The 14,824-nt window shown below is 31.0% G+C and overlaps 1 protein-coding gene across 1 annotated transcript in view; it reads right to left on the reverse strand.

Moving 5' to 3' along the window:
• LOC129231038 (gamma-aminobutyric acid receptor subunit beta-like) overlaps positions 1-14,824 on the reverse strand; it is a 518,639-nt gene that overhangs the window by 343,640 nt on the left and 160,175 nt on the right. The window lies entirely within an intron of this gene.

Here is a 14,824-nt window from a genome sequence, read left to right on the forward strand (position 1 = left end):
ACTCGCACAAGCCGAGATGTCGAAAATAGGTATTGAGATTGAACATTATGCACTGAAGTTAGGATTTTCCGGCACGCTGGATAATCCGGAGCTCTTTTTTTCAACAACAAAAAAAGCATTCTTTTTCTTGCTCAGTTTCAAAAAAAAAAAAAAAAAACAACTACGATAGGAGAAGAACATTAGAAGATAACCGAATGGTTAGTATACAAGGAAGGTGTTTACGAAATCTTAAACAGTCGAGCCCGCCTAATAGAATTTTGGATGAAAGAATAACCCGCCATATATAATACATTTGCAATGTAACAAACCAATGTAAGGTGTTACAGTCAAACCCGCTTAATGGAATAGCCATTTTTCCACAAAAAATATTCTAATAAGCGGGATATTCCAATAACCGGGATCAAAATAACACATTACATTGGTTTGGTACATTGAAAATGTATTCTATTAAGCGGGATATTCTTTTGACCGATATTCTAATAAGCGGGCTCGACTGTATTTTGATCCCAGTTAATGGAATATCCTGCTTACTAGAACATATTTTCGTGGCAAAATGGCTATTCCATTAAGCGGTCTCGACTGTACAATAAAACCTGTTTCACTGTATTATTTTCCCTTTCTTTTCATTATTGTGTACAAGAAATTTAATGGTGGATTTAGAATCATTAAGTGAAACGTTTCACAGCGAAAGAACGCATACGTCATTTTTAATGATAAAAATTTATTTATCTTTTAAAATCATATTTAAATTTCATTTTGGGTAACATGAATTCCTTACCATTTTTTAACTCAACATTTTATTAAATGCAAATTAAGGAACTAGAACGAATTCAAATTGCACTTTTGCACTTAATTTTAAATCAGTGAGCATCTATCATATATAAGTAGTTCCGGTCAATAGTAAGTAACTTTTAAGTAAAAGTTGAAAGAGTAGCACAAAGTTGTAAGAAAAACAATAGCAATAAGTAGTTATGACATATGATTTTCATGCAAAGCTTAAAAAATTGACACCACTATTGATTAGGTGCCTTATTTCTAAAACAAAATGTGAAATAAGGACCAAAGTTTACCACGGTAATATTTAGCTAAAGGAGAAAGAGTAGGACAAAGTTTTAATTGAAACAATAGCATCGATCAATTGTAGCGTATGATTTTCAGAAAAAGCTTCACAAACTGACGTCATAACTTACTTGGTGCCTTATTTCATAAAATTTAAGAAATAAGAACCAAAGTGTACAACGGTAATCCTTAGGAAAAGGCGAAAGAGTAGCACAAAGTTTTATGGGAAACAATAGTGTTGAGTAGTTATGATGTATGATTTTCATGCAAAGCTTCAGAAATTGACGCTATTACTGAGCTAGGGCGTTAATTCAGAAAATTTGTCGCTACACCCCCAAAGAAAAGCTACAAGTGGGTGGAAATTTAAGAAACTAAAAGGAATTTAAATTACACTTTTTCCTTTCATTTCCTTCTCAACTCAGCTTCGTGACTTCAGAAGATTTCAAAGAAGTACTTGGATAAGGGAAGAGTCGAAATTTCTTTCGCCGACACAAATGGAACCAGTAAAGCGGATATACGGGAAAAAGTACTTTGAAAAAGAAGGTGGAGAGATGCCAAGGGTTTTATAACAAAGAAAAGTTCAAGTCTTCTTGTATGAGTTAAATTCCTCTGCTAGAATTGTCCTTCGTATTTTTACGATTGAAGATGTAAGTGTTGTTACTTATCGATGTTCATCTCCGAAGCTATCAAATGGAACCTGACCCTAATGTTTTACTAAGGCTCATTGTAATGTACACTGTTATGTGTAGGCCCATGACTTCATTTTCCGTTTTCCGTTCCACAGTGTTCAGTATTATGTTTCCTAATTTTATTTTAAGATATTTTCTTAAAGTTAACTTTTCTCAAAAGAGCCTGATTATAAAAGCGGTGGACCATGGGTGAGTAATTTAACATACAGAAGCAAAGAAGTCTTTTATTACCAAAAACAATTTTTGTTTTATGACTTGAAATAACAAAAAAATGTTCTACAATTTTAACCTTGGCTTGAAAGAAATTTAAATTGAATCTGAAAATATTTTGAAACATGTACGACTGGGTTTGGCTAATAAAAACTGACTGTTATGCACTCCAAAAATCTACTTTTAACCCGCGAGGACGCGCAAGGGAGTGTTTGTTGACTTCCACGCAACTTTATTTTTCGAATTTTTTAAGTTCCCTTATTTGAAAATGGATGAAAATCGGTGTAGCTGGTTTGAAGGTCACTTGCTAATGGGGGGGGGGGGGTATGTTTACTGTGTGCATTCCTGCAGCGGTTTCTTAAAATTCCCTATATCGGGTGTAAAACACCCCTTGCGCGTCCTTGTGATTTTCTGATTTTCGTCGAAAATGTCGCACTACGTGAGCCTGATAAGTCTTAATTTATAGTTGTCATATTCCTGTTAGTGAAACTAAGCCTTTACCTGAGGATGACGAAATAATTGGTCATAAAAAATGAAGTCTTTCCATTGGAAAAGATGGTCAAACAAAACGGATGATAGAAAACTATCATTCCAACGTAAGAACACCAGAAAAAAACATTATTTAGAAACTTCAGGGAAATATGAAGCATAATATTTCAACACCTTCAGAACCATTGTCAATTTTATTCGATGAAAGCATTCAGAATTTTCTAATGAAATCTACTAATACCTATTGAAGATATTAGATATAACTTTACTCGACAAAGAAATGCCTATAATATCAGCAAAGATGAACTGTAGGCATTTATTGGTTTGCAGCTTATTCTACAGCATGTATTTCAGGAGGAAAAAAAAAGGCCAATGTTGATATTTTTGTCTCTTCTAAACATAGCTACAACCAACTGTTGTATTTTGCTGCTCTTAATCAAAGGTTCTCAAGTAATTATTTAAAAAAGAGGAGACGATTCATTAAAGACTTGGTCGTTCAACTTGTCAAGGACCATGCGGATCAGAGAGCGATGTCATGCATTAAACAAAAATACAATTTGAGTTAAGTAATTTTTTCAACGGAGCCAACTCCAAAAATAAAAGAAAATGATGTCATACAAGTGTTGTTATCTCTGTAGTTGTAAGAACGACCAACAAAATCATGTTTGAAAAGCTATAATTTTTTTTTGCAAAAAATATTCTAATGCCATGTGTACCGAATGCATCAACTAATGTATGTAAGTATTTATATAAAATTAATTTTAATTTTTTGTCTTAATTTGGCAAAAATCACTCATTTAATAAGTTGATTTGCAAAGTTTAAAGTAATAATTATATTTGCCATAAGAAAGTTTTAAAAAAAATCAGTGAAAAAGAAACTTTTGCTTAGTAAATTATAAAAATTTTCCACTGGGGTGCAGGACACCCCTTGCACGTTCTCGTGTCCGTCCGATTAGTGCGCGTTTTCGCGGGTTAAATTCCAATTTTAATTTCAACGCAATCACCCTCACATTTTCATGTCTTTAAAATTCTTCAAACTTTGCTAAACGCGAAAAGTATTGCATTTTTTTTTAAATCTGAAGTTTTATTGCTGTATAACATGAATTGTAGTTAAATAATCATTTATAAGATCAAGCAGGTAGAACTAATATCAAAACTGTTAAAAAGCGTAAAGCATTGTGTTTAACAGTTTTTAAAAAAAATCGAAAAAGCACAGCTCTAGGAGCAAATACAGTGCATCCTAATTGCACAAGTCAATATTCAAATATAAATATATATATATATATATATATATATATATATATATATATATATATATATATATATATATATATATATATATATATATATATATATATATATATATATATATATATATATATACCCTAATGACCAGTGTAAAAAAGGGGAAACTTTATCCATATTTCAGTTTTAGAGGGATGACCCACTTCCCCTAACCAACCCTATATTAAAAATAAGAATAAAATGAAGTGTGAGAGTTTGTAATGCATTAAATTCACTTAAACAACTTTAAGAATTAAATGCTTAATGTTCTTCGTGTAAACATCATCTTTTATGGTTAATCAAGCTGATTTTTAACGATCAATGTTAGAGCTTCAATTTTTCAAAGCTACTGACATTGAACTTTTGACAACAGAAGAATTAACCCGTAACAGGAAAGTGAAAAAGTACGACGTAACAGGGGACGTGAGAGCTCAGAGACCGCTCTATTTACAATTTTTTTAAATCGTGTAATTGAGAAACATTCCTGTAATTTCCTTTAGCTGTTCTCTGAACTTTCACTAGCATGGGAAAAAATATTTTCGAATTTTGAATCGAAATATAACTTTTCCGAGGAAATTTTGCTAGAGTCTAAAGATTTTTCGAAAATATAATATGCTGCAGTTTACTCGTTATCTACTCGTAATAAAAATGAATCTATTATTTATTAATGATTTCAGTGTAATTCTTCTATATATACAGAACATTTTAGTACCAGAAAATTGATTACTTAACGTTACGAGACATTTTTGACAGACTTTTAACTATTAGTATTTCGTATCGTATTTCGAGAAATAATTCAGCCTTCATTGTCCCTAGAACATCATTGCGTAACGTTTGTGAACATTTCAAACAACGCTCAACCCTATCTAGGATATTTTGCATATCTTATGTAACGCGGATAAGATAAATGAACACATAGCCGCGGTTCTAACGTTGAGAGCCATGTCTACACTACTGCCGAAAAATGAAACACTGAAGCGGAGGTGTGGTCTATGAGACCGCTTCTAAATAATGCAATGGAATTTATACCAGATGCACTTGCCTAAAGATACTGATAAACAAGGGGGGTTTTCAAGGTCACAAATCAAAAAGCTATTTGGAAAAACCATTCATTTGGACTAAAAATAAAATAGGGGTGATCGGATGAACTTTTGAGCGGTCTGGGACACCGCACCTCCTCTGTTAAGGGTTAAACGCATGCATCCATTTCCTGGAAATTGCCTAGCCTTTAATAGCAATAACTTAAACGTATACCTAAACCTTTTCTCTATTTTCTGCGTGGCAAGCATTGTGCCATCAAACATTAAAATTAAAATATAACTTTTTTTTTTTTTTTTTTGCACACAATGTAACAATGACATGTTTAGTTCTTCAAGTAAAGTACATTTTCTCCAAAATATAGATAAACGCAGTATTTAAAGTAAAAAATGATTTTGAACATATTTCAAAAACTCAGAATTCGAACGAGCAATTAATATTAATTCTGCGCATTGAATACGTTGTTTATTTCCAAAAATACTAACCTTACATCTTAACTTAACTTAATAAATTCAAGCCTTACTCAACTAAGCATTTGCACCAATATATCATGTTTTTATTAAGAGTTTTAGTAAATGTACTAATTATTTCTAAACGCAATGAGAAACGCATTCTAACTCTAAGGTGCATTTATAGAAGTTCGGGTTGTTCTTGCACCTTAGTATCTCCTCTCATCCCAGATCACCCTGATGAACCAAGGTTTCAAGCCGTTGTCACTGAAAAGGAAAAATTTCATTGGCCATCATCGAGTCCAAAAAACTCTTGGCGATGACTAACCATTTTTTTAACATAAATGAAGGGCTACGGGGAAAAAACAATCAAAGTACGTTTTTCTAAAAAAAAACTCTGGCTAACCTATGGAAACACGTAGATTATTACAGACAGTATACAAGAGAAATATTATTAATGCAAGAGTCATCATAGTGAGTGAGTTTTAACAGGGAAGAAGGAGGCTAACTTGGAAGCGATTCGAGATTTCAAGCTCAAAAACGTAATGAGGGAAATTTGAGCATGGTGGACTATAATCATTCTTCCCTGTGACCCTTCAAATGAAAGTTCAAAATGTATGGTCTGCAATGTGGGGACGACATGGTTCCATCGCAACTTCCTGTCTGTCTCTGCCCTGCTCTTCATTCGTCTACCGTACATGAACGTTCTTAGAAGGCTACAGTCCTATAGGTTAAACATGTCACTGTGTGTTTTGTTACGCTTATTTTTGTGGGTTTTATATTAAACTACGTTCTTATTTTCTCATTAAGTGTAGCCTGCCGTTGGAATAAAAATGAAGTTTATTCTCCAACATAAAAAAAAATTAACACAGTTAAATCAAATTACAATCCGCACAAAACTTAATAATTTTATGAAAAAAATTCTAATCACATTTTCATAAAATAATATGAATACTTACGTTTATTGCATATATTAAGTTTTCAAGAGTTTTATTTACGAGGAGGTGTTGAGTCAAAATAAAATAAATAACAATTTAAGATCTAAAACTACTTTTTATTATTAAGGAATATCATTTAAGAAAGGAATAACTAATAGTAGTTATGAATATGGTAATTAGTTAGTATGTGATTGTAAAAGACAGATAAATAAATGCTGCATATTAATAAATTATCATTTAAATGTTGATACTTTTGCACCCAATTATAATTTGTAATATATACATGTTCTTTTTATTTGGTTCAATGAACATACCTTAATATTTCGTTTAACATTACCCCCAATTTCGTAAGCTAACACTGCATTCAATCTCTTTCAAGGAACAAAAAACAATATTCGTTGGAATTTTTAGCATTTAACCGAAACGCCAACCAAAATAGCTTAAACTTGGCAAAGATTTTAATCTAGTGCCACAAAGCAGTAGAAAAAAAAGGTTTCTTTTTAAAAACTCATAACGTGCTTTATGGAATGTCTGTAAAAATTAACTCATTTAACTACTTCAAATGCCTTTTTAAATGACTTCCTATCTGTTCTATTCATCTACCTCAAATAAACTTCACAATATTGTCTTTCGAAGATACTCTTGTTACCCGTTGTAGGAAGCTACATCAACCAGATTGATTGTTCACTTGTAAAGTTGCTAAAAATCCTAAACATACTTTGCCACGTGTAAACAACACTGCTCACTAAATGAATATCGCGGCATCCGAACTTTATCCACTCATTAGAACATGACTGAACAAAGAATTCACAAAAAACTTTAAAAAATGAAGTACATGCTTGTTTAAACACTTCTATAACTCTAAGAAGGAAAACGAAGAAACGTGTTAGTCAATTCCTTTGGAATTTCCCGAGAACTCCAATTTCTAGTTTTAATTGGCAGTTCCCAAGGACAGATGACTTATTATTTAAAGTTGTTTTGGAATTTCAACCGATTATTTGGATTAGAAACCTCATTAGCATTTTAATAATCTCACTACTTCAATTTCCTTCTAGAAGACCTCTTTTTAAGAAACTTATTAAAAATAAACTTCAAAGTAAATTTAATAATGAGCTCTTCGCAGCTGCAAAGTAAAGGACATTTTTCTAACTTAGAGACAGAAGATTATTTATAAAGTTTCTATGACGTGTGCTTCCTTTTTTGTTTGTGATCATTTGAACTTTAAATAAACTTAATTACGCTTTAATGACCAGAGAAAACATAGAAATCAATACGTAATTCGTAAAATTAGATGTTGCATGACCTTTAATTTACTAGAATTAAAGGATTATTCCTAAAGAGAGAGAATAAATAAATTTGCTTTCATAGCAACTACTCGACTACTCGTTTGATTAAACGCTGAACTTCAAGCACAAAATAACTTTTTTTTTACTCAGAGTTGTATGCTGTGGTAGCAGTTTAAATTAAAATATACAATCTAAAGTCACCAGCAGAAAGTTCTTAAACATAACTTTTTTTTTCTCCTCTGAATGTAGAATTTTCAATTCAGGCAGTGTTCACATTCTCCCAACCACAATCCAGAGTCCTTATTTTAAAATCAGTTTTCTATAACGTCTCCAAGTTTATCATTTAACAACTAGTGCTTTTCTTTTGTAAGTATTTCCTAAGAAGAAAACACAAAGTAAGTCCTAAAATACAATGTTAGTGATGAAAAATATAAATTGACGGTTAAAAAAATGGTATGTCTTCATAGATTCAAGATAATTTAATTTTTAATTTAAAACCAATTTTCTATAAACGCGTTCAAGTTTATCATTTAACGGCTACTGCTTTTTTTTTTTTTGTAAGCATTTCCTTAAAAGAGAATACAAAGTCCTAAAATGCAATGTAATTGAAAAAAAAAAGCGATTGACGGCCTATCAAAAACGATTATGTCTCCCTAGATTGAAGCTGATTAACGTAATTATTTTACACCAAACATAATAATAAACAATTAATTGTATTTATTCGCTATAAAGAAAGAAAAAAAAACTTTCCGCGTCTATTATTTTTTCGACGCTAAAAATATTTCTATCATTTATATCCCATATAAGGCGAAAAACATAGTATCATCCTACATAAATAAATTTTGCACAGTTGTCACTAGAAAGCAAATAATTTCTTATTGAAATGTATGCACTTTCGTTTTTTTAAACAAAGCTTTCGGCTTTGATCAGCAACTTTTAACCTGCTGACATCAAAAGTTAATGCTTCTTTATGTGCCTTTGACTTAAAAAGAGGAATTTCAATGGAAATGAAATATTTGGAGAATTTATATTTTCTTTACTTGTCTGAATAAACATTTTAACTTGAAATCGTATACTAAAACTTATAATTTAATAGCTCTAAGCAGATGCAACAAGAGAAAAGCAGATGCTTCACTTACTACAAGGGAAATTAATTTCAAATTACTGTTGTAAAACGAAATAAAAAATTATATTTTAATAGTAGTTTAATGATGGACACATTAACACATGCATAAAAAAGGGTGTATTGCTAGGCGAAATATATAATATGCATAAATGAATTAAATGTATGATTCTTTGAATAAGTGAAATATCACGGAAAAGTCAACACACAGTGTGCAAATACATAGATAAATATACATAAAAAGAAACAGAATTATTGAGCAGAAAGCTTTGGAAACTAAAATAAACTTTTAAAAAAAGGCAATTTATTAAGTGAAGAAATTCAGGTTACGATCCCCGATATCAATATTTTATTTTAATCATGTTATACACGTGCTGTAAAATCATTTTACTGTAATCATTGAAGTATTACAACTTTAAATCTTAATTATGTTGCAAACATTTTGTTGACGTTACCAGCAGTATAAACTTAGCATTATATTCGGAGAGAATAATCATTTTCCAAAAAAAAAAAAGTAATTTTAAATTTTATCTTCAGTTACAGTAGAAATAGTTACACTGGCTTCACAGCAATTCTGACGGCAGAGAAAACTTTTGCGCATACATTTTGCTCGCCGTTTACTGGATGTGCATAGTGAAATTAAAACGCCGTCATATTTACAAGTTACAACTGATCAGAAGTCACTCAAAAAAGAATAGAAAAAAGAAAAGTATATACTTTTCTTAAGAAGATATGACCATAATAAATGAATGAAGGAATGACTCATAAAAATATTATTGTTGTTGTTCATCAATTAGAGGGGACACTTAGAATTTACGTTTCAAATATCATGGCTTTTGCAAAATCCAAATAGCTTGTGCAAAAATACCGAGTAGTGAGAAGGATTTCCCAGAAATCTTAACAAAACTCCACCTATGTTCAAACATGCATTGTAGCAGTAATCCACATTTAAAAAACTTATCAAAACATCTCTGACTAAGAAATTGTGAAGTAGTTTGAATATTAAAGAATACATTAATTACTATGACAAAAAAAAGATAAAAAAGAACGAAAAAATGCTTATTAAAAAACTAACAAAACGTTTCTCATTTCGAAATGGTAAAGTAGTTTGAATGTTACATTAAATACTAAGACAAAAAAAAAAAAAAAACGTCATTTGTACTAAATTTTCATTGCTTCTTAACGTCATTATCAATACTAATCGGAAATACTTAAATTCCTTTCTGTTACTTTTTTGGCACCTTTTCTTCTCTCCTACGTGAGCCAAAGGATAATAGTTCATAAATTTTTATTGCAATCTTACCCGATAACGATGTTTCCCTCAGAATGCATTCATAATCTTAAAAAAGTTAATTATTTATCAGTTTCCACACACCGTCAAAACATTTATTTTTAGTATCCATGCCTTCAAACGCAGAAGCGAATGTAAGAAGTCAAGCGAATGAATGTGTTAATGTCTTTCATAAACACGCGAGTTCCAAGATGAATAGGGTTGATAAAAATGAATAACTAAAGAGACGGAGAAAGGCAGAAAAAAAGAAGGCAAAATTATTCATGCTGACAATGGGCTCCATCTTTGAATTTCCATTATTCCAGAAACGAACTCTTGTGTTGTTTTTTTTTTCTGCAGAGCCTGTCAAAGAAGCGTCACTATCTGCGGAAGGGGAAATTTTGTGATTTAAATTCTTCAATATGTTGAAGTTCATACATTTAGAAGTAAATAAGAGGAATAAAGATGAGAAAGGGGAAGAAAAGTTTATTGGATAACATAATTGCGAGTGGAAAATGAATACTGAATGAGCATCTGAAAGATACATTGAAATACAAATATTCGCATATATATATATATATATATATATATATATATATATATATATATATATATATATATATATATATATATATATATATATATATATATAGCAGTGCATGTGTTTATAATCATCAAGTAATAATAATCAATACTTATTAAGTGGGCTTTGTAAAATAGACATATAAAAACTACATTTATACATTTATTATCAATAGTCCAATAGTCTAAATAATAAAAAGTACTAGTTTGGTATGTTATTTTTTACAACTAAATGATTATCTCATTAGATACTACTAATTGTATTTATTGCTTTACTAATTGTATTTAAAAAATTTAATCTTATTAAGTAGGTTTAAATGCATCTAATTCGTAAGCCGATGTTCATATACATCACACAAATGTTCAAAATAATCATTGTTGATGTTAATGCAGTGCGAGCTTGATTTATCTAGCAATGAATCACTAGTGACGGCTTTGCCTTAGGATTAATAGAAATAGTGTGTCTTAATTTTTTAGTGTTGTTTTGAAATTGCGTGAGGATTATTTTCGTACACTTCATTCTTCCATAGGAAAAAAAATATACAGTAAGGAAGGTCAAATGGTAAGAAAGTTTCTACTCCGAACAATGTGTAAGCATGTGCATCTGCTCTGTTTTGCTGAACATACTCATTTGTTTTTTCTAACCGATGACATTTTGACTAACCATACTTTCGAATTATTTTTAACCGTATATTTTCCGAGACGCTTTTGATTTGTCCACCCAGGTATTTGTTTTAGCCCTTCCAATTTATGAATTGTACAAAAGTGTTACTCCTGAATTAGTAGTTGTTAATGGGATTAGATCGACCTCAGGGCTACATTAGTGTAGTAAATTCAAGCAGAAAAGTGAAGGTAAAACATAATCCTAGGAAGTTTTATGAAATGAAAAAATGCAGATAAAATAAATAAGTGTATAATATCTTCTCCATATTCAAATATAATACCCTTTCCTCAATGACATTGCAAATTAGCTCAAAAAAGGCAATAACGCTCTACAAACTATAAGATACAATAAAGTTTGTATTTTTTAATGGCATGAGTCATGAGAGCGAGTTAATGGCAAATTTTCATATAATTCTTTAAATTCCCTATTAAAACATTGTACCGTATATCGTCGCCTCAGAGCAACTGTAAGACATTTAATCTACGAAACAACAAAAAGATATCCTACTGAAGCTCTGAGGCGACGATACATTATATATATATATATATATATATGTATATATATATATATTCAAAATATGTCAACTATCCTTGGTTACAGTTAAACAATACCTTAAAAAATAGATTTAAGGTAGGCAAACACCCTAAATCTTTTTTTCTTCAATTGCCATTGCACCTTTCTGAAACTTAATACGATTATTGAACATGACAAAAAAAACACATTTTGACTGCTTATTTTTTGAAAAAAAATTTTCGATAGGATTGTTTTAAGGAATTTAAATATTTTTAGCAAAAAACTACCATGTCCTTAACACTTTCAGTGCCTTTATTTTTTTCATAATTTAAAAAACTTTTTTTCTATCTCTTTGTGAGATACCAGAGAGTGATATGACCCTCCAATTTGAAAATAAACTAAAAACAGGTTTTACGGGAAAATGTTTGATAATTTCACGCGAAAAACGTGCTTTCTGCACCTAATTTTATTTAGTCATTATTTCAAAATCACACATTGCCTGTACATTAACTTTTCGAGATTTATATAACAATATTTTGTTCAACTACCATGGTTCCAAAGTTTCAAATCTTTAAAGTTAAATGCTTTTTACCGTAGATCTGTTGGCTTAAGTAAAAACTTGAAAACGTGGTTATGAGAAAATAAAGAAGGAAAAAGTAAATTTCAATTATAAGTAACGCATTTGAGTTTAGTAAATTTCTTCAAGTTTTCTCAATAACTCGTCTATTTTAAAAACAATTGCAGATTTTGAAAGAAGAACATTAGGGCTCTGTGATTTTCTCAAAATCTTAAAATCGAAAATTAAAAAGTTTCTTCATAAAAAGAATCTAGGTGAGACACCTGAGTTCCATTTGTCCAAAAGGGTTAAGAACTGGAACAATTAAAATTTCTACCTCAAAAAATTCAAAACTTAAAAAATATTCTTAATACTACTACTATTTAAAACGTCAAAAATTGAAAAAAATGTTGTTTATATTTGAAAGCTGTAACATATATAGACACGTTTATGACTAGCTCTATGCTCATAAAAACAAAAGCGTATACAGTCGAGTCCCGACTTACGCGAGGGATGCGTTCCGAGACCGCTCGCGTAAGTCGAAATTTCGCGTTGTGGAAAAGGGTATGTGTAAACCCTTTCATTAACGTATCGATTATTTTAGACACTTGTAAACACCCCCTCAACTGTTAAAAACCATTTCTTAGCTATACATTACTGTTTCTTACATAACGAACTGAATGTGTACTTATATTAAAAAAAAAAAAAAAAACGTTTTATTCAACATTAAATACTGCTAAGATGCACAAAATCAATGATCAATGGGAAGGAAAGACATAACATAAACCAGTATACAATACGTACAGTATACATCATATAATGCACTATAGTTGTACGGTAAAGTAGATCTAGTAATGATATTTTTAACTTAAGAAAGAGAAGATGATAATGATTTATGCTGTGTGTTCAAACCGTTATTCTAATATATGTTTAAGCAGTTGCTTCACTAATTCTTTTATAACGTTTCGATCTGTGGCAACACCCCTCTTCCTGGTTTCTTTAACTCATAATACAAGAGCAGCTTCCATTTTCATATATTTTTTTCCATTTTACTAAGCAATTCCTCGGGGAACTTTTACGTGTTTCCTTTTCTTGACTTATAATTTTATGTATGGAATATGGAAGATTCACTCATACCTAATTGCAGTGATGTTCCCATCAAATTTTCTAAGCGTATACTCCCAGTAATCAGTTATGCACAATATGTGTATGTTGATCATGTACATAATATGACATACTATGAAAATTTTTGAAGCTTGAGGGTATACGCTATATGTCTTTAAAATGTTTGAGAGTACACGGCGTATATGGAGTTATACCCTATGGGAGCATCACTGCCTAATTGTCGTGCTACCTTCGACGCATTTTTAAATTGAGATTCAGCTTTTCAAGAAGCTTTAGCTTTCCTTTAATTGTCAAAAACTTTTTCCTTTTCTTTCAGTCTACACAATTTTTAGATGAAACAGCGCTCTATGGTGTAATTATATTTCATCAACTTTCTCATTTAGAATGAAAAAAATAATCGGAAAATAAGGAGTGGTTATTTGTATAAGCGATGTTTAGACTAGTACGGTGTGGGAACTTCCGCTCTCAGTGATGAGAAAGGGAGGAAGGTCTATTCACGAAAAAACAAATATACATAGTAGCCAGTTATAAAGTCAATACTTACACACCACGACTCCCCACCGAAAAATATCGCGTTGCGGGTGATCAGGAATAATCGCGTTATAGCCATTTCAAGTAACTCGGATTGCGTTGTAGCGGGAGTCGACTGTGCATAAAAAAAAAACATCACGTGACTTTCTTTTACTCCAATTTAATGTCATTTCCCCATTAATGGCAATTTTAATGTGATTTAATAGTTTACTCTCTAAATATCACCAACAGGGGCCAAATTGAAACCAGATAAAAAAAAAGAAAAATCGCTAAACTTGGCGACAAAACTTGGCATTAAAAAAATGGCGATATATCGCCAAGTGTCAGCCAAATTATAACACCACTTGAACTTACATTGAAACTAACAATGATTTCCTCCCAAAAAAGGGCAAAATACCCCTTTAGAGACACCCGAATGCAACAAAAAGAAGAAGTGCACAACTAGAACCCAATAGGAGTCTGCGTACCAAACTTAAACTTTCTAGCACTAACTGTTCTTGAGTAATGTGACAGACATACGCACATACGTACATACAGACATCACGAGAAAATTCGTTGTAATTAACTCGGGAATCGTCATTATGGATATTTCGCGTGTCTACACGTTCTTAGGCACTTATCCACGTTTGGTCCCGAGTCGAAAAAAAAAAAAACTCAATATTCATTCGGGGGTGAGTAAAATGGAAATTAAGGTCGATTTTTGAGTGAAATTTTTTTTTGCGAATCCAGTACTTTCTCTTTTGTAACAACATAATTTTTTGAATTAACTTATTACTTTGTTAACACTTTTAAATAAAACAAAATGTGAGAGGAAGCGTACGTAGTAAAATTTATCATGAATATTTTCCGAAATCTGCAACTAAACGTTCAAATATGAACACTTAAATCTACTTCTAATCTCCACCTCGAGTAATGACAATGCTCCCATAAAGACTTAAACTAAACTTTCAGTACTAAACCAATTAGTTATTACCCATATATATGTTAATTACTTGTATCTGGCATTTCTTCATTAAGT

This window comes from Uloborus diversus, chromosome 10 (genome assembly GCF_026930045.1).
Source record: "Uloborus diversus isolate 005 chromosome 10, Udiv.v.3.1, whole genome shotgun sequence".
Taxonomy (NCBI): domain Eukaryota; kingdom Metazoa; phylum Arthropoda; class Arachnida; order Araneae; family Uloboridae; genus Uloborus; species Uloborus diversus.